This window comes from Platalea leucorodia (assembly GCF_965183815.1).
Source record: "Platalea leucorodia genome assembly, chromosome: 3".
Lineage (NCBI taxonomy): Eukaryota > Metazoa > Chordata > Aves > Pelecaniformes > Threskiornithidae > Platalea > Platalea leucorodia.
In genome coordinates this window covers 58,949,965-58,972,349 of record NC_138825.1, presented here as the reverse complement: position 1 = coordinate 58,972,349, position 22,385 = coordinate 58,949,965, and the positions used below count along the sequence as shown (strand labels likewise).

At 42.5% G+C, this 22,385-nt stretch overlaps 1 protein-coding gene across 3 annotated transcripts in view; it reads right to left on the bottom strand.

Moving 5' to 3' along the window:
- The window catches only part of TIAM2 (TIAM Rac1 associated GEF 2), a 175,703-nt gene that overhangs the window by 141,257 nt on the left and 12,061 nt on the right, over nt 1–22,385 (bottom strand). For 2 of the 3 annotated variants that reach the window (XM_082306987.1, XM_082306989.1), the window contains exon 2: nt 645–802. The gene's annotated coding sequence lies outside the window, so the exon portion shown is untranslated. Of the gene's footprint in view, nt 1–644; nt 803–5,906; nt 5,951–22,385 lie in introns of all 3 variants that reach the window. The other variant, XM_082306988.1, reaches the window with a different exon arrangement.

The following is a 22,385-nucleotide window of genomic DNA, read 5'->3' as shown; positions in this document are numbered from 1 at the left end:
TTCAAACCCTCAACCAAAGCATCTCTCTCTCTCATATGTCATGCATAAGATTCGTGACTACAGCAGAAAGACATGTGATGATCACCAGAACTAAACTTTAATGCCACTCTGTCCTTTGGGGACAGTGAGACATCAGGAGTAGGGCATCTCTTTGCTGGTAATTTTCTGTCTAATTCTGGAATGATGCAGTCTACACCAGAAACTGCTCATTCATTCCCTCTCCTTTGATAGACAGACATCTACCACATCATAACACTCTTAATAGCTGGGCAGGAAAAAGCCTAAACCCCTCCCGCTCCCTCCTTAAGTTAAGTATAGAAAACTGCATCTGTGCTATTTACAGATTTGGATGCTTGTCTGGACTGAAGTTTTGTAAATACAAGCTATTTTGAAGTCAGAGGCATTAAGAGTCGGATGAATGCCTCGAGAGAAACAATTCAGATAGCCTACGTTCCTCCCAGTGCTCGTGTTCACTATTGGTTGACCCTGAAACCTCAAAGGCACCCAGCCAATATGAAACATTAAGACCCGGAGAGTAAAGCGAATTTTAAGCTGGTTGTATCTGGACCTTGGCCTACAACTGTTTCATAATCCAATTTATACATTCAGAAATAAACAAACCAACAAAATAAAAACAAACAAACCTTGCATAATTTATGTGCTCTCCGCACGCCTTGTTTCCCTCTGCATCCTGGGGCGAAAGCACAGAGGATGGGTGGGGTGTATTATCAACACTGCCCTTGCCGCTTCACGAGCTGAAGACTTCTTTGCTGGAAGTCTCTATTTTTGTAGTGCTGGCAATCTGAAAAACAAAAACTGTTTTGTTAATACATGTATCCCTAGATACATTAGAAATAAGTTTAGTCCTGAACCACTGCCAACTAAATCATTAACCTCTTCCATGCAAAGCCAACAACTCGCATGCAAAAAAAAAAAAAAAAAAACCAAAAAACCAAACCAAACCCCCCCCCCCGAAAAAAAAACAGCTAGAAACATCTCTGCTCAATTCATACCTCGCTTAGGTGTTCTGCGCGGACTGCTCACGCGCAGCAGCTAAAAACTTCTCTCTATAGACAAAGGGACGTTAGAAACCACTAATGCAACACATTACAAACACATGCTTCAAGAGGAGCTTTTGTTAAGCTGTCCAGGTTTCTGTCTGGGAAACACACAACCAGGAAAGGTGGCTTGAAACGGGCCAGCACCACCACGGTCCCTTTTCTACAGTGGTGGCACCGACAGTGAACAGTGCCTGCAGCACGACAAGACTGCGACCCATGCAAGAGCACCTTCAGGTCTATTCCCATATGTTCTTATTTAAAGCTTCTAGCATCCCAGGCCCGGACAGGCTATCAAATCCCAGCCAAGACCTCTGGAAAATAGCCGCACATCAGCTACAAAGACCTCCCATGGAAGTTTTCTGGCACCAGCTGAGCCAGGCTCTGAAAGGCTGGCTACTGCTTTTGAGCAGACCGATACAGAGTAACCAGCTGCTCTTTTGCCCACACCACCTGAAAATGGGAAGACAGAAGACAGAGCCGCTCTTCTTGTTGAATGCAAATACACTGAACATGGTGTCTAACTGAGCTCCCAAGAGCTGGCAATGAGAACTTCATACTCTACAAAGTCTGTCGTTTTCATGCTGCAAAGTGTCAGACTGTATTACAATATTTTCTGTGATGTTTAAATTGGCACGGCTGATTTTCAACAGCTTCTTCACGGCACACAGCACCTTGTCATAAAAATATCCTTATTTCTACAACAGTTAAACTGACATACCACAGAATTAAAACTAACACAAGAGTTTTATCGTACTCATGCTTCAAAAGGCAGATCTTACTGAAAAGCCTGATGATGGAGTCAGTACACAACAAAACAGATTCTCAACTAAAATGTTACATGTAAACATGTAAAACAGAAACTAGGGGTTACTCCCCCATCTAAAGCTGTCAAGCATACAAATAGGGCAACTAGAAGTTTTCTTTTTATAAGATTACTCAGTGGAATTAGAGCAAAGTCCCAAACTGACTTCACCGAAAACAAAGTCTGTCCCATTAAAATAAAATGCAGACAAAACAGCAAATAATACAAGCTGCAAAACCACCATACAAAAGGGACAAATTAACAATGGGACAACAAAGTAAAGAGCAATATCAGGCTGCAAGTTACACCCAAGAGGAAACATGAGTAAGAAGGTGTAAGTGATATTTTTCTTAGTTGTTACCATAAAACCACTTTGTAAAGTTCCAAATACAAAATAGAGACTTGCTTTTGTAGTGGGGAAGGGTATGTATCTATCTACACAGAACACTCAGAGCACAGACCACCAAAACCCTCCTCATCGTCGCTGTAAGAGACGCAGAGCCAAGCTGCAGGGCAGGGCTGCAAGTGCCATGACGATGGCGTTCAGAAAACACCGCCATGACCCATGTGCCATGGATCCCTTCTGTCACAAAGTTCATAGCGCTGCCACCGTGCCGGACATGTACTTTTTGTCATACTTACTTTTCCTACACAATGGCACAGCACGGATCCGCCTCTCAAAGAGACACAGCGCTTCCTTCACCATGGTACCCAGTTCCCAAACACCAGCAACTAAGACTTAAAAGACTTGGACAGTAGCTTGCTCTCACCCGCATGACTGCAAAATCCCTGAACTGATAAGTGCCCTTCTTCCCATGTTCCAGCTCACTGCAGAGAGCTGCTCAGGCATTTTCCATTTCCAGCCCTTCACAGACAGGGCTTCTTTACTGATGCTTTGACAGACACGGAGTGAGACCTAGTATGATGCTAAATGCAAGATCCGTGTCAGTATATACATGTAATTTCAACAATGTAGAGTTAAACTCTGCCCTCATGGGCAAACCTGACTCCCCTGGATTTTTGCTGGCCCATAACTCTAGGGGAAATGCAGCTGGCTGTTAGCTAATTACAGCCGTGGTGACCTCACGGTGCTAACACTCAGTCACCCCAAATTTGTAAATGTACAGCTAAAGCATTTCAATCTGGGCAAGAACGATCAGAAATGAAAGCACGTTTATAGCAGACAGATTGTGTACTACTTTTGATAGAAAAGAACCAATTTACAGCAAAGAAATACAAGAGCTCCCTACCACTCAGGTCTTACTCGGAGACTTATGAAGGATGATATCCTGCTCTGTTTGAAGAAAGCTTCCCAGCCAGGGAAGAGGGCCAGATTTTCTGAAGTGCTTCCAGCACTCCCAGCAAGTTACCTCTCAGGGAGGTCACAGTGCTCCCCCACAAACACTCCATCAAATGTTGAAGGAAGTTTGCCACGGTGAATACAAACTTCCCAGCAATGTGCTGCCAGCTCTGTGATACCCGTTTCCCCGTATCTGCACAGTCCTGAATAATGAGGCTTAACGTAAGGAAAATCCATAGGCCTCCAAATACAGGGTAGGATGTTGCTGCATACATACATGTAGAGCTTCACCCATTCACGTATCTTTTTAGAGCAGGCTAGGAGAAAAAAGGCATCTTACACCGGTGGTCTTACAACACTCCTCTTTCCCCTTTCCCAAAACAAGTCTTTTAATACCAAGGATTCTCATCAAACTTCTACCGAGGGCAAAGCACTTCTGAAGGAATCAATCTGAAAAAAATCTTTCATGCATCAAAAAAAAGGGAAAAGGGTAAAAAAGAGAAAGTAGTAATTAAAAGACAAAGAACTGCTGTACTAAAGTAACAGTCACATAAACCTCACACATCCCACACTGAGACTCTAGCCTCCTGTACACTAACAATGACAAAATCCTGTGCACTAAACACGGCAAATACAACACCAGAAGCTCTGCCGTCTAGTTAAGGACAGACAAGTAGGCATAGCTGTGAATGTCTTAACAGAATGAATTAGACAGTAAGTGCTATGGTACCAGAACTTCAGTTTGCCCTTAATCTCGTACTCGCACTTTCATTTTCCTGCTGAATAGGGGAGTACACAAACATAAACTCCAGCAAATGGCTAGCTGGTATGGCAGTGAAGTAAAGACATTAGTACAAAGATACCATGGGCCCTTCCAGCTCTATTGTAAAGTAAGAGTGAATTACATTATACACTCAATAGCAACATTCAAGTCACAGATGTAGTTCCTCAGTTGCTAGCTGGGAAGGGCAGTACAAACTCAGGGTAGGTGCCACCTGCACGAGCAGGGAGCAAACACCAACTGTTGGAGTGTTTTTTGCTGGGTTGCAGACATCTTCAGTACAAACTATTGCCCTGGTTAAAGCCAGTGTACAATGACCAGGTGCTGAGCAATTCAGGAACACAACTCTACAAACACCTCCATTTGTTTCAGCTGCGGTACATCTCCTATGTCGAAAGGGAGGTACGAGATGCTACCAAACCTCAACAGGTCTGGCAAGAAGGAAGCAGAGAGGTGACGCTCATTCATGTGGTTCCCCTGGAGGGTTAGCTGCTTGGAGCCAACTAACGACAGCACAGTGCCCTCCTATAAAGTGCACTGCGAACAGCTCTCCAGGACAGTTATGCACAGTATACACATCCAGACCTTGACCTCTCGATCATCAGACAGGAGAGAGATTTTAACAACTTCTGTGCCATCTATGTTCAACCAACAACCAGCAAACAGCCTGTGGCAGCTGTTGTAGCCTTCTGCACAGTCCATTGGTTTGCTGCATGTGGTTTTCTTGGCTATCCACCCCTCCCCCTTCCCCTGGAGAAACTTGGGAATAGTCTGCAGATCAGGTGTAATACCATGGAAAGCCGCTCCTGCTTACAGGAAAATAAAACAAACAAACAAAAAATCCCACAACTTTTTCAGCTGAATTGAACAACTCTAAATGTGCCAATGTACTGGACGCACATATTCAGCATATATTCCGTATAAGCAGCAGCACAGCTCCTGAGAGTCCAGGCTGCCCAGTGACACGCTGAGCATCAGCTCACGGGCAGTAAACCCCCGGTCCGCAGGAAGGGACCACTTACTGAGTGCATGGGTTCGGCCTGCCCGCAAAGGCAGGGCTGTGCCCCAGTGTGCAGCTCTGCCCAGAAGGCAGAAGCCAGCTGCACAAGGAAAGCTGGACTTCACTTCCCTGTGCCTGGGTGTTTGTTTCGGGAAACTTCATGCTCCCGAGCAGAGTTTCAGGATCTACCCTAACCGCTCTGTCAGATGCAAAACTGAGCCAAGCAGGTATGTATGTGTGGGATGATCCAAGGTATTTATTTCCCCGCCTCTCTTGCTATTTTCAGAATATATTTCTGAAAGCACTTGAAAGTATTTTTTATTTTTGTTGGTGATTTACATTTCAGAGGCAGCACATGAACAAAAGTGCTGACCTTTTTCCTAACCTTTCACTGATCCTATGAGAAAAAAGAACATCTTGTTAACATTACTTACCTTTAATTCACTGATTTTACACAAAACCAATGATCATCATCTAAAGCCTCTAACTCTCTACTCAGTAGTTTAATTAGAAAGATGATCATTGATTAATCCACTTGAGTTACTCTGGAGAAGGTGTGACTGAACAGAGATCACTCCACCCCAGAGAAATGTGCATTAATTAGTTCTGCATTAAAGTGCTTTCCCTCTTTATTCAACTTCAAAAAAAAAAAAAAAAAAAAAGGAAAAACCCACAACACAACAACCAAAAACCCACACTTTCAGTGTTAAACTTCTGAGGCATTTTTTATTTTACTTTAGTCTTTGGGAAGTCTCACAGTTTCTCACCTTGGATTTCATAGCCATCTCTTTAATTTTTTTGAATTATTGTGTTTTTACAAAATAAACAAACACAGGCTAGAGGTTCAATACACGTTTGCAAAGCCCTGCCAAAGAACTGCAGTCATGAATGACTTGGCTCAGGCAAGCAATGAAGGATGACACTGATACTTGACAGGAATGTACACAGCGTTACATACATACCACAACTGAAACCAGGTATACTCCCATCCAGCGAGTGGTCCCACCTAGAAAGACAATCAAAGAGAAAACCTTATTTAAAGGTTTCCTCACTCTTATTTAAGCTCTCATCAAAATTTCTCCAGCCATAGACTGGCCTACAGCCTGGTCATGAGTCTTCTACCCCTGAAAAACGGGTAAGTCTTCCTTGACCGTATCTGTGCACCACAACTCACGCTGCCCGTAGTCTGGTAAAGCTCATGCTTCACCTGCCCTTAGGGTCACAATTCAGTCTGCTGATGCTCTGAACAGCAAGAAGGGCTGGCTAACTTTTCACTTTCCATGAAAATCCCCTCCTGGTCTCTACACATGAATAGAAAGCATCCCCACGGCATGACCCTCTCCTTGCCTACTGCCCTGTGACCAAGGGGGAGGCCATCTCCTTCCCACAGGTCTAGGGACAGAATGGCTGATCGCCAGGTGATTTCAAGCAAATAACCCTCCTGCTCCATCTCCCTTTGTCCAGGAAGGTCTCCTGCAAGGTGGTAGGTAGAACTGGTGACTCAGCTCTGTGTACAGGAGCAGCCCAAAACTTCTCCTGGTCACCCGAAAGTGACATTAGGAAGGCAGACATAGGGCAGACCGGACAGCCAAGCTAAGCAGAGCAGGGAGGGAGGAGCAGAGCTTTCTCTTCTACATCCTAAATTACATGCTTCATATCATCTCTTCTCTTGTGTATGCTTCTTCTCGTACCTGGCATACTCATTCACCTTCAAAGCACAAGCCACCACACAGGACACACCACAGCCCTGCAGAACTCCTGGTACACGGTTAGAAAGGATTTTTCCATTGGCCGCTGTCAACTTAATACATAATCAATATGTGGCATCAGCAGAAGTCAAGCGAGAAAGCTGACCCTATGTCAGCGTGCCATTTTAAGAGCATCCAGAATCAATCCATTGTGAATCCCTTCTCTGTTGCCATTATGCCTGCTGGTGGAAAGGTTTTTCCTAAAATTTTTTATTTCAAGGTTATTTCATCATCAACAAGTTATGGAGAAAAGAAAATAAGCCTATGTTATTGCAAAGGACTGGGACCAATAACTAAATCTTACTGAGGCTTCTGATGGTCTTGCCAACACTCATAGATCAGTTCAACAATGCAGACTTAAAAAGAGGGTGACCGATGGGGAAGGGACACAGAAATACCAGAATTGAGCCTGATCTACGTGAGGTCCATCACAAAACCACAGCTTTCTAGTGGTGAAGGGATTAGATCTGCAGAGAGTGCAAGCGAGGCCCCATCACCAGCTTGGGACTATCAATTTCAAAACATTTTTGCAGTGAAGCAACTTCAGAAAATAAACATTCCTAGCCAGGCAGAGATCAGTCATAAACCTTTTCTGAAATGGAGATGAACTCTCTTATTGTGTATTTAAAGCAACAGTATAAACCAGGCCATATCTATATAAAGCAACGCTGTGGGCTTAAAGCAACAGCGGTGTTATTCTCTGTCACAGCTCAGGCTGAATACCCCAGTAAAGACCCACAAATGGTGCTACTGTTCAGGACCAAAAAATAAAAAAGAAGTCTTCATTTCCTAAGCAAAATGTCAAAAGAAATTAAAACCTTTTGCAGAAAAAGAGTTAGACATTATTTCTGCGGAATTCTCCATTTAGCTAACAAAGAAAGACAAAAAAAAGTTGTACGTAGAAAGGTGAGCCTCAGATTTCCATAAAGCTAGCAACATTATCAACGGGGCATTGCTCACATTTGGTGGTAGATAGCAAATTTAACACTTAAATATCTACATTTTACAGATACCATGAAGTAAGAAATGCTTTGGAAATACTACATTATCTCATAGTTTTCCAAGTACTTAATTTTCCTGTTTCTAGCACATTAATCTTGTATAATTTTTAGTACCTTATGTCATGCACAAGAAAATAGCCTGATATTGTAATTCTGTGTTTTCATCAGGACTTTCATAATTGATTAAAAGCAAGAGAAATGGTGGGAAAAACTGACTTCAAAATATTAACCTGAAATATAGGCCAAAATCCTGGCTTTTTGCTTAAATATGTTTGTGAAAAATTCAGCACATCAAGATAAACATTGAAGGGAAACACTGGAGTTCTTCCATCTTACCTCAGCACCCAAAATCCCTGGGAAGTCACCCGCCACTAACTCCAGCTGCCAGGCAGACAAACCTATAATTTGCCACACTGATTAAGTCTTATCTAAGGTTTTATAACACAGGGTCTTGAATGGTTTAATTGTTTTAGCTCGCTTTACAACTCTTATGTTTTTTTCCAAACTAAGAGCATAATGTTGATGATAACACTTCCACTCACACAAGTTTTAATTAGTGGCATTTTTGTTGGTGGGAGCATGCTTTGAGATGGGCAGTCTCAGTGCTAAGGAACAATCCTTACAGAATATCCTAATAGCCTGAACAGGCTGGAAATGCTAAATGGTGTATCATGACTGCTGCAGGTTGCTAGGACGTCCATGGCAACATTCACCTTTGGGCGTGAAATGTGAATGCAAATCTGAAGGGTGACAAAACATCATTCTTCATCATGGTTAGCACGACAGATTAGCAGAAAGATTGTAAAAACAACCTAGTCATTTATACTCAGCAAGCAATTACCTATTTGTTGCAATCCTGAGCTATTTCTTAGCCCACTAACTTGGCCAACACTAGAGGCTGGCAAGTGCTTCCCTCTCCCTTTGCACCTCACCTGCCCAAAGATAAACTCTCCCTCCCAGAAAAGCTCCTGGTGCCTTCCAGGGATCATGACTGAGAAAGCAAAGATCTAAAGCACTTCTCACTAGGAGGAGTATTTTGTGCCTTCTGAGCAAGCTGAATATTTTAAAAGATAGGGAGAAGCAAGATTTATCAATGCTATTATAAATGTGAAAGAACAAGAGGAACGTGGGAGAAGGGAACCCAAACGACATGAAGCTTTTAGACCCTGACTGGAGCAATGCTGACTTATCATCAGCAACTTCTTTCCCACACTGCAGAATGACTCAGACCTAACCTTAGTCTGGCCACCAGCCTCAAGTCATCAACCTGTGTTATCCTGATTTCTTCAACAGCTTAAAGATAACATGCATTAGATTCTTGGTTTTGTTGTTTTATTTCAACCTTCATAAAACATCCCAGTAGTATTTTCATGCTTAGCTATTTTTCAATAAAATAGATAGATCCATCCCCTCTATGGAAGTCATGACTCCACCAGTTGTGACTTTAAAATAACAAAGAATTATCCGTAAATCCTAAAACCTGGCAGTATTAGAGTATTTGAAAGGTAGAAGACAAAGTTATTTTTCAGACCTTGTTCCCAAACTTCAGGCATCACACCTCTCATCCTAGGCACTCTTGAGAGTGGTATATGGACCAGAGTATAAATTCTACTCCCAGCTTCATCAGAAATTAACTGCACAAATGATGACTAGTAAAACAGTAGTGATTTCAACTGCTTTTCAATTATTGTCTCAAGTATGCCTTGGCATAAAGCTTTACTGAACTTGGAAGACTATTAAATGCCCAGATACCTTCTCCTTCAACAAAGCAGAGGCAGCGGGAACCATGGAGCTACCCAGCTGGGTGCTCGGTACCACCCATCGTATTCATCACCCCAGGCACAGACGCAGGCTGGTGGGGTTGAAGCACGTTTTATAAAGTGGGAGTATTTGAAGATTTTATCAGCAAGCCTCTAACCTGCTCTTGCGAGCACGTGCAGATAACAATTTTCACCAAATCTGGTAGGGTGGTAAATCTGGGTTAATTTCCATGGGGCTGCAAAAAGCACCCCGACTCCCCCTTTTACTCCCTAAAGGTATAACAACTCTTTGAAGGAACGGCTGGCTAAATAAAGTTGACAAACCTCTCTAATTTTCTGTAATGCATTCTTTTAAAAACAGTTGCAGTTCTTCTATTGAAAACCTTTCCAAGAGGTTTCAGCCTGAAGCAGAAAAAACACTGTGGAAATTTTTTGTATGAATGACTGAAGGCTGGCAAGAGCTAAACACAGGTAAAAATATGATGTTAGAATATGGGAGGCTTGCTTAAAGGTGCTCCTACCACCTCTATCTACCATATTTTATGCATAATACTGTATAATGCAGTTGGAAACGTAAGGGCATATTAAAACAGTTTTAAAACACTAACGGCCCACCCCTTCTGTTGTTGTTGCTTCGGTATTTTAAAGAGGGGAAGGCAGTATTACTGTCGTTTTAGCAGTATAAAGTGTGAAACATCCAGATTTCTGTACTGAAGATGCCTCTCTTGGGATCTGAGGCCAGGAAGAGACCACCTGGTTCAGCCAGGCCTGCCACAAGCAGCCAGGCACTGCAGACATCTGGTCTGAAAGGGTCTGCGGATCATATAATCCGTCCGTCCACATCACGATTCACAAAACACTTCATGAGATCCGACACAAAACCTGCAGCCTGTGGGAAGGGACCAAAGCCAGAGACACAAAGCGTACGAGAGAGCAAGAGAGACTAGAGACCTTGCAAGGGACCGACCGCAACACGGGATCTGCTATACTAAAGGACACTGCTCTATCACCAATCCCCATCATCCATGGAGACAAGAAAGAAAAAAAAAAAAACAAAAAAAAAAAAAAACAAAACATCAACCCCCTAACTCCTAAAAAGGAATTTCGAAACAGATCACATATGGCTTATATCACAAATCACAGCAGGTCCTTCACCTACCAACTACAGCCCTCTCGGTTCCTAAACCAGGGCACCCTACAGCACCCCTGGGGCTAACAGGGTGGGTGAGAGGGGGAGTCACAGCCAGAAGGCGGCATTGAGCAAAAGCCCCTCTGGGTATGACCCTCTCCACTGTGCACAGAGAGGCTGGAAGACCAAGCTCCTAATTTAGGCACCTCAGTAGATCGCTTGCCTGAGGCAAAACAAATCTGAACCACAGAGTATCTTTCCTACCTCTTTTTGAGCAACAACAAAAAAGAAAAAAAAAAAAAAAAGAAAAAAAAAAAAAAAAGAGGATGAAATTTTTTTTCCAGGGGAAATGTAATTTAAGAGGCCGATACCCTGGTAAAAACTTAAAGTTATAATGAATTCCAGGATTCATTCGAGTACTCCATTCTTAAAAAACACAATAATGAAAGGCTTACATATGAAATTTAGTAGTAATAACTTTGGGGTCAAATCCATAGTGATTTCTTTGGCAAAGCTTTCACTGACGACACTTAAATGTGATTTCAGTGGGTGTTCTGCCTGAGAAAGACCTTGGGATTGGCCCACACTCTGTATATTTAAGTCACCCCAGTCCCAGTATTATACAGCGCCAACCAGTCACAAAACCTCGCATTATTTAAACCATTTGCATGCCAGGATCTCCAATTGCAGGGTGCAAAAGCCAGCAGGAAGCATTGATCATTCCCTTAGTAGCAAACAAAAATGCAATCTTTTTTACTTGGCTTTCTTATGATATCATTTACCTTCTATAATAGCAATTGCTTTTTTTAAAACGTGGATTTGCACAGTATTCAATTTGCCAGTTTCCCCATATAGATGTAAATTTACTGAAATAGCTGTTCACAAAATCCAAAGCCCAAGGGTGGAGTCCTAAAAATAAATATATGTAGTTTAAGATCTTTTATATCCATACACGATAAGAAAACTGGTTCTTTTCTGGTGAGCCATTAAAGGGGAAGAATGGGAAAACCGCAAACAAGCAAACAGAAAATAAAAATCCGTATCTTTTGCCCTACCCCCTCAAAATTGCATGGATACTTCAACGCAACCACTTGGCTAAATGTTTCAAATGTTGGTTTTTCAAAGTATTTAGCCATATAAACTACCCTTTTGTTTCTGTTGGCTTCAAATGTTCCTAGACTCATGAATTCTTCCTTATGTCTTATTATTCAAAAAAATACAGCCAACATTGCCTTTATGGAGCAAGAAAAACCTGAGTATCATTTTCCAGTTAACTCTTCTGGGTCTGCATGAAAGCAAAATCAGCAACAGCAATTTCAGACCAGGTTTTCTAATCATTGCACCTAATCACTACCATTTTAAAGTATTTTATTTCCCAAGTCGTACCATAGAAAAATCTTTACAATCAACGCAAACTCAAGGCACGAGAGTGGTGGAGCACACGCTGTAAAAATTTATAATGGTCTATGTACCCAAAAAATAAGAAGCGGCAGTAGGTGAGACTTACTGCCCTACTGAATGCCACAATCCCAGAAATATTTCATACAGAAAACATTTCTTTTTTTAATTTGAAAGACTTAACTAAGTCAGACCTGATACTGATCTCCCACCTTCCAAATTCAAGTATTTCAGTGAATGTAGCCTCCATTGGCACTTCTATGCTCTACTTTTACACTATCACAAAAGGAAATTTTATAATCGTCATCTTCGTAATCTTTGAAGTATTTTTTCAGTCTTTTGTCTGGCTTCTCTGAGATATCAGTGACTGAACAAGCAATTCGTCTCCACTTCCATATTTTCCACTTATTTAACCCCACACTCAGATGATGAATTTGTGACGTAGCTATTTCCACAGCAGGTCGATGACTTCACAGCCAACAGCTGTCAGTCACTGTCTGAACAAGTCCATGAAAAGGCTGCTTCAAACTCCAGCCACCCTAGCAGGAATAAAGACAACACAAAGCAGTGAGGTGTCGCCCCTTAAATACCACAGGTACACGATTTGCAGGTCTTTCCCTTCGTTCCCCAAGATCTTCCTTCCTGTGGCGTTCTTCAGGACCAGAAGAGCCAGCCAGGAGGAACTCCAGACGACTCCAAACAAGAGACATATTTTCCCTTGCAAGCATCTAAGTTTCTCCACCCGAGCCGAGGAATGAACTCCACAACACAGCAGTGAAAATTTGCACGCTGCTATTTTTCTGAAGAAGCGCTGCCCATCCCAACAATTCCTGGATGAAAAAACAGCATTCAAACTACAAAACCATAAGTTTACAAGTTGACTCTTTAGTCAGAGAAACGTGATTTCTTCCAACTTTAAGGAATGTGACAATAACAGCAAATCTGACCCGCTTGATAAGTGGCAGGCAATTCTCCATATAAGGTGAAAAATGTGCTAGTGCAGCTCATGCAACACTGCTAATTCCTTGCCTGTTCTCAATATGCAAGAACATAAATGAACATATAAATCAATTTTGTAAGTAAACCTTTTGCATGCTTACAGCTATAAACCATCTAGACCATGCTCAGCATACAAGGAATTTTGAACTTAACCATTTAATCCCTTTTAAACACAGAGTGCATTTACGCTTGGTATGTATATTGCAGTAGCGCATAAATTAATGTAAATCTGAGAGGTCCTGGCCCCATTCAATTCCTAAATCCCCTTTATACTTTACCGTTCCCCAGTCATCCCACGCATTCCAGCCCCTGACTAAGAAACCCGCTGCTGGCAGCGCATCCAGCACGCCAGGAGAGCAGCCAGGAGGAGGGCGAGGAGGGGGCTGAGGGCTGGGTGAAGCCCAGCAGCCCATCACAACCAGCGGTCGCTCCTTCTGCACGTCCCCCGGGCTGATCCGTGGTGGAAGCACCGGCGTAGCGGCACAGGACCGCTGCTACTACTGTTCAGCATTTTTATCTTAGCTCTGGTTGTTCAATAATCTCTACGTAATAGCAACAGAAATACAAGCAGCATTTACCTAGTTGTGCATTACAAGAAGATTGCAGGCATCGCTCACTAAGAGACTGATGGAAAGACTTCTATTGATTTTAATGAACTCTACACCAGGCTGTAACAGCAGAGAAAAACTACTATAGGTTATCCCTTCCCCACAGAGCAAGTTACAGCATCTGCAAAAGATGTATCGGACCTGGTAATGAAATCCACTTTGTTTTGAAGTTAGACCCAAGCCCCAGTCCCATCCCGGCCGCCATTTCACTGTTTTTTACACAATTGTGTCAACACCATTATGAGTTATCTTAATGGTCTGACAAATTGCCCAATGAACCAGCTGGTACAACAATCGAGGACTACTTTTTTCTTTTTTTTGTTTTTCTTTTTTTTTTTGTTTTTCTTTTTTTTAAGGAATGAAGTATCAATGGCCAATAGGGCATAAAAGAGAGGAGAGTCAGAAAAAGTCCCCAGGGGTCTTTTGGAAACCACCCAAAGCTGATAATCCCATCAGGGGACAGAAGACTTCCTAAAATCTCATTGACAATGGGGAGAAAAAGCCAAAAGGATTAATATAATTAATTTTTTTTTTAAAAAACAAAATCTTGAAGTCCATGAACTACTCTGCAGAAGTTGTACTCTACAAGTCAATGACTTGTATGAGAGGCACAGAGGGGAAGTTTCCACACACACTACACATATACATATAAAATGTGGGGGGGGGAGGGGGGGGGGGCGGGACGGGACACGACAGTAGGAAAAAAAGTTTATAATTTTCTTGAACCTTTGTAAGAAGATGTGGAAAATTTTGATTTGATTATTTTAGCTACAGAAATTTATTTACATCAAAGAAAGATCAAATGATGGCTTCAGATTGCCAGCCTTCCTAGTCTATCCACATTCAGCCAGCTTGCAATACTCCCAAGGCAAGAAAACCTAATATAATGTGCTGAGAAGACATCACAGACTGCTTCATTGCTAAGCGTAAACGTAGGCTTCTATTGCATCAAATACTTAACAGCCAAAAAATGAACCTGGCCAGGAAAAGAGAAACGGAACACATTGTCTCAAACAACAGGGATGAAAAGTGTGATTGGCACATGAGTTATAGCAGTCTTTCACAGCTTTGCTTATTGCAAGCCCCTTGAAGTTCAGGTTACCGGTCTGCAGACAGAGCACAACATGCTGCAATGTCACAGCTATTAAGAAACTCCGCAATCGGGGATGACCGGCTACAGTGACTTCTTCTGAGAGGTTTCTCTCCATCTATTAAACAACAACAAACACCTTGTCAAAACTCTTCCACTTTTACTTTAAAATATTTTTTGTCTTATCCAAAGGATCAGCTTCATGCACCAGGCAGGTCTTCTGCTCCTCCCTGTGACAGTGCCCTGACGCATACAAACTCTAGCACTGAGGGGGCTGAAAATGAAGAAAATAATCAATGTGCATTTACCAGCTAATTATCCTGCATTTGGCTAATCATGGTAGTATTAAATCATTTATGACTACTGACAGTGCCATGACTAGCTTGTATTTGACTTTCTGCGTCTCAGCTTGCACATCTGTAAAATGACAGCACTGCCTGGGCTGCCGAGCTTGAATGAACTGCCACAATCTGCGACCCATGCAGTACCGCGACTGCTGCTGGGCTGCTTCACTGCTTACTTTCCAGAAACATCTTGAATTTTTTGTATCCTATCCCTACCCTTTATTCCTAGGACGATTTTAACATTTAATCAATTCTAATTATTAAAATACTCTATCTAGTATACCTTGATTGGCAAGGGATTACTTTGTTACCTGACAAGTTTAGACTAATTTCTGAGATGTAACTTGCAGAATTCCACTTGAGGAAGCACTAAGGAACCCACTAAAACCCCCAAAACAACAAAAAAGCCCAGCCTCGTTGACACGATCATGCCACACACACTTCACAACCTGTCTTTATTGCCATTTATGAAGCGTTAAGAGCATGCTTCATAATTCAGAAATCTGCCCCCTCTGTGGTTTTGCATTTCAGAAAAAGGTAAATCTACAGTATAATATAAACCTGTTAAAAACCTGAAAAAATAATGAGGAGGTTTGTACCAGACCCCATTCTAACCATTTCCAAAATGGACTTTAATACAAAGAAGGCCACTATCTTGGTGGTTTCGAAGAATCATAAAACTGCATGCAGCTTTAACAACAAATATCAAAAAATACATCCACAATCAAGAAAAGAAAGGATGCATCAGGAAAGCTTGATGGAATAGATTAACAGCTTTGGGAGATTAATGTTTAATACGTTTCTGGGAAACAGAAAGCAAAGGAGGGGTCTATTCTAATTATAATACTTACTTGCCTGCAAAAGTAAAAACAAACCAATCAACAACCACAAGAACAACAAAACACTCGAGGTGAAACGTGTTTCTTTTTGCAAAGTAAGTATAAAAGCAAATGGGACTGCTAAACTGGATAACAAACTGATATTCTCCTGTCACGTGAGTTTTAAACCACAGAGGCTAGTGAACATGGACATAATCCCAGGCACAAGTCTGCTACCATCTAAATCACTGGAAATAGTTGCATACTTAACGCTGGGTTTATACTGTGCTCACTGGAACAACCGATAGTTTCATTCAGCTAAAGCTGTTCATAATTATAATTAAATTATAATTCTAATTAAAAATATAAAAGGATGCATCAGGAAGAGCAGTGTTACCATGTGGACAGGCAGAGAGTGTCAACATTCACTTGCTGAAGGATGAGCGACTAAAAGGCTTTACCACAGCAAGAACTCCAGGGAACTAGCGCCTTGCCTTCAGAGCAGTGACCCAGAGTCGAAGGCATCACTTCTATTCCAAATCAGCTAGGACACAAAATCCTCACCCACTAAAAAACTTCTCCAGAGGTTTCTGGCTGTCAGAGGTGCTGTTTTGTTGACTTTTTTTGCATAGCACCTATTGCCTCGCTATGTAAAGTAGCATAGTCCATGAATTACGACGAGGCAGCAAAGCATCGCAGTGATACTCATCTGGATTTTAGGACTCAAATTACACTGTTTGCTGTGTTCTAGGAAAAAAAAAAAATCAGGAGAATTGACTCTAAACATTATTTAATTCTTACAGAATGACTCTTTAAGCATGTTTACAGTCATTCACATCTAAGGCTTGTTCTCATTTCCTGGAACCTTATCTAATCTAAATTCCATACAGAAGTTTTTAGTGGTATATGAAGATGCATACAAATTAACCACATTCCAATTCCTTCAGATGAAATAAAACAGTAAATTTACTAGGGATTAAACTAGAGCTGTCAAATTATATCTGAACTGACAAAAAATTCTGAGCTTTTTGTACAAATTTACTCTTAAAGGACCTATTATATAGCCTTGATTCAGAGGATAACTCTGATGTGGCTTAGTACAAACATGCTTCCAGTTGACTCGCTTTTTATGCTGGACATGCAAAAGGGAATGTCTATTATCCATGTGATAGCAAAGAGCTCACACGGCTAAACCATGAACTTGGAGCTTACGGTTCCTACTCCAAAACCAGTCCAAAAAAGCATGGCAGGAACCAGGGCAAGATACAGTAGAGAGAACTTCTGCTGTACCTTTACTGACATGGCTCCCCCATAAACTTCCCACCAACTTTTGAGGACACCATTTAATCATTCCTATCTTTTCTCTGCAAGATTTTATATATATTATATATATATATATATATATGTATTATAAACGTGTGTATATCAATAATACATACAATAATAAGTACAATAATATAAATACTTACAATAAGATGCCAATAATGAATAGAAAAAAAACTTTACTCAAAACACTGGTGAATAAATTACCAATAATACTTCATACCATAATACTAAGTGCAATATGGTAAACAATGTACTAAGAATCCAGCTTCTGCTAACAAACCTCAACTACAGCAATTCTACAAAGAAATCCATAGAGAAGAATGGAAAAAGCCGCCAGCAAAACATAAAAGTTCCCCATAAAAAGGTCTTTGGCTGAGGAAGATAACTGCACAATAAGAACCTCCTATCTCAAGAGGATATAGAGAATACAAGTGAACAAAAAGTTAATGTCAAGGTCCCATCCTGAGATCCAAAACCAGTTAGCTCCACATAGCTGCTTGAAGTATTTACCAAACATGTTTTATTTGGGTGATCGTCTTCCCTGTAACACAGAAATCCCAGTGAAACATGAAATACTGCAAGAAATAAAAACAATGTCAGCATGTGAATCAGAGGAAATAAAGAACGGTTCCAAACCAAAGTAAATTGTTTTAAAAGAAACAAAATGTTTAAATGGGCTTATTGGTTGAGCACACCTCAGAAACTGGAAAAATCTTTTATGATGATCTTGTGATGGGGAAAAAGAAGCAGTAAAAGATAAGTATTTTAAATAACCCAGGCGCTTTTTGGGATGATTCAGTCCTATTTGTTACTCCTCATAGCTGGCAGGCTGCATGTCTTCATTTCAACACCAGTTTTAGACAAGCAAGAAGTAGCCACTGATTAAGAATTGTCTCAGTCTGAATTCAGTGAACGTCAATTAACACCTCCTCTCCTGTACAACTGGGACTCAACCTTCATAAAGTGCAAGAGGACAAAAGTAATTGACTAAAGGCAAATTTGAAAGCAGCGATAAAAGCCACCCTTTACACTTGCTCTTAGCTCTCAGTACACACTGCCATTTACAACAATACAAGGTTTAGTGAATGATCTATCAGTACTGGCCTTGGGTGACACCCTCTCCACACAGATAACTGCATGGGGAGATCTTGCAGGACATGTTTTCTAATAAAAACGTTGGCTCAGAGATTTGACAGTGACAATTCATCACAGATATTTTCACCCCAAGCATTATACCAACAAAACCCCAAATGTTTTATGGTGCTAACCCCCCTGTGTATCGTTCCAGGAAACATTTCATCGTAACAACATCGCTGACAGCCAAATACTGCAGCCAATCCTCACCCTGCCAGTGAAGGGCTGCCTCCTAGCAATGCATATTCTGATGTCCTGTGTAGCCTAAATTTAAACATCCCTAGGGACAGGGCTCACATCTTTTCCCCAAATAAATGCTCTGCTACTTATGAGATCCGACTGCGAAGATGCTCTTCCTTTTATTCAGATTAAACTGGCTACTAAGCTTACTACTTCCAATTTTTACCATTCGTGATCCCTCGTGGCACCTTAAGCAATAGTCCCTTCTGCACAAGGGTTATACGCTGATCAGTATGTTAGCCCTCTCCCCATGACCATTAAGCTAAGCTATCCCATGTTCACATCTTAGCTTACTCCACTTGGATCAGCCTTCAGTATGCGATCACTTGTTACTCTCTTACAAAGTCTCTCCAAAATACACACAGTGTCCTAAACACCATAAATTTTTAAACTGCTGTGAACTGCATGATAGTTTATATATATTATATTCCTTCCTACTGCTGCGGTGCCCAGTCCTGAAAGCAATAGTCCAGATGTAGCCCTAAAACAACTGCAACAGACCAGCAGTGTTATCCCCTCCCCGATTTCCGTAACTCAATTTCGGGTGGTCAGTCTATGTTTCCATAAAACACTAGTTTGCTGTGCAAGAATACTCCACGTCTCTACAACCACTACCGCCACCCTCTGTGCCTGGTCCCGTCTTCTCCTTCCTCCAGTTATTCTCCACTTCAGCAGTACACCTCAAATTCAGCTCCATCTCTTCAACTCTTAGATCATTCTGAAGGATTTGCAGAGCATCTTGAACTGTTTACAAGTACCCGTCTTTTTCCTCATCCCTCTCCAGAGTGATCTCGCGCTACTTTTGAAGAACGCACTGGAGACTGCTAGACACGTTCTTCCTTTGCCAATGCGGAGGGCAACCAGCACCGAGCGCTGGAGTCACGCACAAAAGCTCTCTCGAAGCCTTGTCTGAAACGTTTACTGATGCTGCAAAATTAATAAAATCTTTTCCATTACCAGTGGTAACAGGCAAAATCCAAGGCAGCAAAAAGGACCTGTGGCTTTATAATATGCTACTCAAAATATCTGCTGATGGTCATAAGACAGAAAGAATAAGCCAAAAAAGCTGTATGATGTAGTCAGTTGGCAACTGGGGAAAATCACACACAAAATGAAATGCATTCAGCCCTGTAAAAGCAGGGCTGTGGGAAATTGTTGGTTCTCCATATAAGGATCCAATATTTTTTCAATTTGCCAGCATAGCATAAAGCACATAAAATCTTAAAATAAAATTCTAAATGTAAACCACGAAGAACACTTTTTACAATATTTCTTAAGAATGTTAATTCTGTACACCCATGAGTCCTGATTTTACAACTTGCAGCCAGCCTAAATGAAAAATAAGAATTTTTAAATTCTCCATATAAAAAGTCAACCACCTTTTTAATTGAGAGTTAGAAAAGTGTAATTGAAAATTACTAACCTCAACGCACTCATTAGTGACAAATCCTAACCCCAGTTAAACACAGCCCTGATAGGATTAAAGCGGCATGCAAGATGATGTATGCACCTCTGGTATGTAAGAAAAGCCAAAGAAAAATCTGGATCCATCTGTAGAGCAGGGATCAGACAGAAAGCTCTGGGAGCAGCGGCAGCTCGGTGCCCAAGGTGCACACGCACCCTTCCCAGTACCTCCCTTCACTGCTGGAGCTACAGATGCTACTCACCAGCACCCTCAGGACCGCAGGAGCTGGGAGCGTGCCCCACTGCCGCCTGGAGATACCACTGCTGGGTCCAGAAGCTGCAAGGTTACCCAAGCTCCTGGGGGAAGGAAGCGGGCAACAGCACGCCACATGCCTCACGACAAGACGTTTTGCAGGGCACAGCTGCCTGTTTCACATTTTTAATGGTCCTTCGGCACTGCCCCCACCATGCAAAGCTCTTCAACAAGCAGGCAGTTTGGTCCACCGTAGCTACAAAAATTGCACGTACAGGTAAGAAGGTCCCAGGCTGAGTTTTGTGGTCTCAAGGTCCTTCCATGAGCATCAAAATCATTGAGCATGAGATTTTCTATTGATCACATGCCACTGGCTGCACATCTAAGGAGGCTCAGGAGGGTAAATAATTTTTTCCCAAGTCAATTGTAAATTGGCTTCCTAAATTGTCTCCAGATCCTTTCCAGACAGCAGAATGGAAATAATTAGAGGTGGTTGGAAAATGGAATTTTTGTCCTGCGGGGAAAGTCTGATAGTCCTGTACTTATTTTTATCCTGACACAGGCCAAAGTGTAAAAGCCTTAAAATATTTAGTAAAGCAAAATACCGCAAGGTATTCTGATACATACTGAAACAGCATCCTGAACACACTTTGACCTATTTTGCTTATAGAGAAGAAGTTGAACAGAAAGCACTTTGAGCTCCATTTACCCCCGTGCCAGCTGGGGGGTGAGGGGTACGAGACCCGACAGGCGCTGCCGCAGACGAGCGCACCAGGGCTGGGAGGCAGGGAAGCTGTGGGAGGAGGGAGCAGGCCAGGCGAGCACTTAGTACTTGAGGGTAGACAGGGGTCTGGGCTGGCGGCCACCCCAGCAGCACGGAAGGGCATGAGAGGTTACATGAGGGGTGCTTTCCAGATTTGGCAGCACACCCCCCACATGATGCAGCGCTGGACTGCTCCCTGGCCCCAGCACACAGTCACTTCCAAAGCCTGGGAAGAAACCAAGCCACCCCTGCAACTCCTGATGGACAAAGCTGCTCTCCTCCAGTAAGGGGAGCAGCCAAAATCACACACCTGGATGGGGAGGACTGGAGGAAGGTGGCGTTGCCTGGCCAAGGCTGATGAGGCCAGGCAGTGGGGCACAGGAGCCGCTGTCTCTACCCCTATAGCACCTCCCCACCCCAACGCAACAGGCACAAGAATGACCCATTCCTCACATGGACGCACCACCAGCCCTCGTAGATGACTTAGTTTTCTCCCCTAGATCCTTTCTGCCCCCCAAGACCCTGTGGCAATCACTAGCACTGTTGACACAAGCTCTCTGCACACCTCCTCCTCCTCTCACTCTGGGTGAGAGACAGGAGGACAACGGGAGCCACATTTAATCACCGCTCCTTTCTTAATCTTAGGAAGACAAATTTAGAGTAACATGAGGTTTGGGCAAGGACGTTCCTCCCCATTTTAAAACAAACCTTTGTTTCAGTCAGTAGTGGTTCATTCTAACATTTCCTGCTGCTTACTGTGCAGGTGACACTCGCCTGCCACCCGCATGCACACCGACTTCTCCATGGAGAGCAGTCCCAGAGGTGGGAGCTGAGGTGCCATGGGGAAATCTGCAGAGAAGTGATCTGTAAAAGTTGTACACAAACTGTGAACAGAAGCGGAGGGGGGATTCACCCTCAACACCTCTTCAGCAGAGGAAGAACACATCTTCCCTCCTGTTCTCCACATACAGCATGATGCCTTCTGCGGCCTAACCAGAGATACACTGTTGAACTGAGGACCCAGGTAGCTCTAAGTCAAGTAAAACTCTTTCTTCCTGACACCATAGAGATGGCTGCTTCATACAAGTCATACAAGCAGGATGCCTCATGGGAAAGCCTTCAGTGCCATCACTCTGTCAGGGGTCTTCTTCTACAGCTGTTTAGCTGACAGGGTCATGGAAATCCTGAGCAGATGCGAGTTCTGCATCGTCTGATTCGTAGCTTCAACAAAATGCCCTTGACTAGTACTCCTGATGAAGATGACACCTCTGTCTGTAACTTGCTCTAAGCCACCATTCCCTCAATGCAACTTTCCACTGCACAGCTAAGGAGGTCTCCTTGGCACGTTTTCTTCTTCAGGTCATTTGGTAACTGTTCCCAGAGGAACCTGCAGCATGCCATCCAAGCACAGCTGAAACAGAGAGGG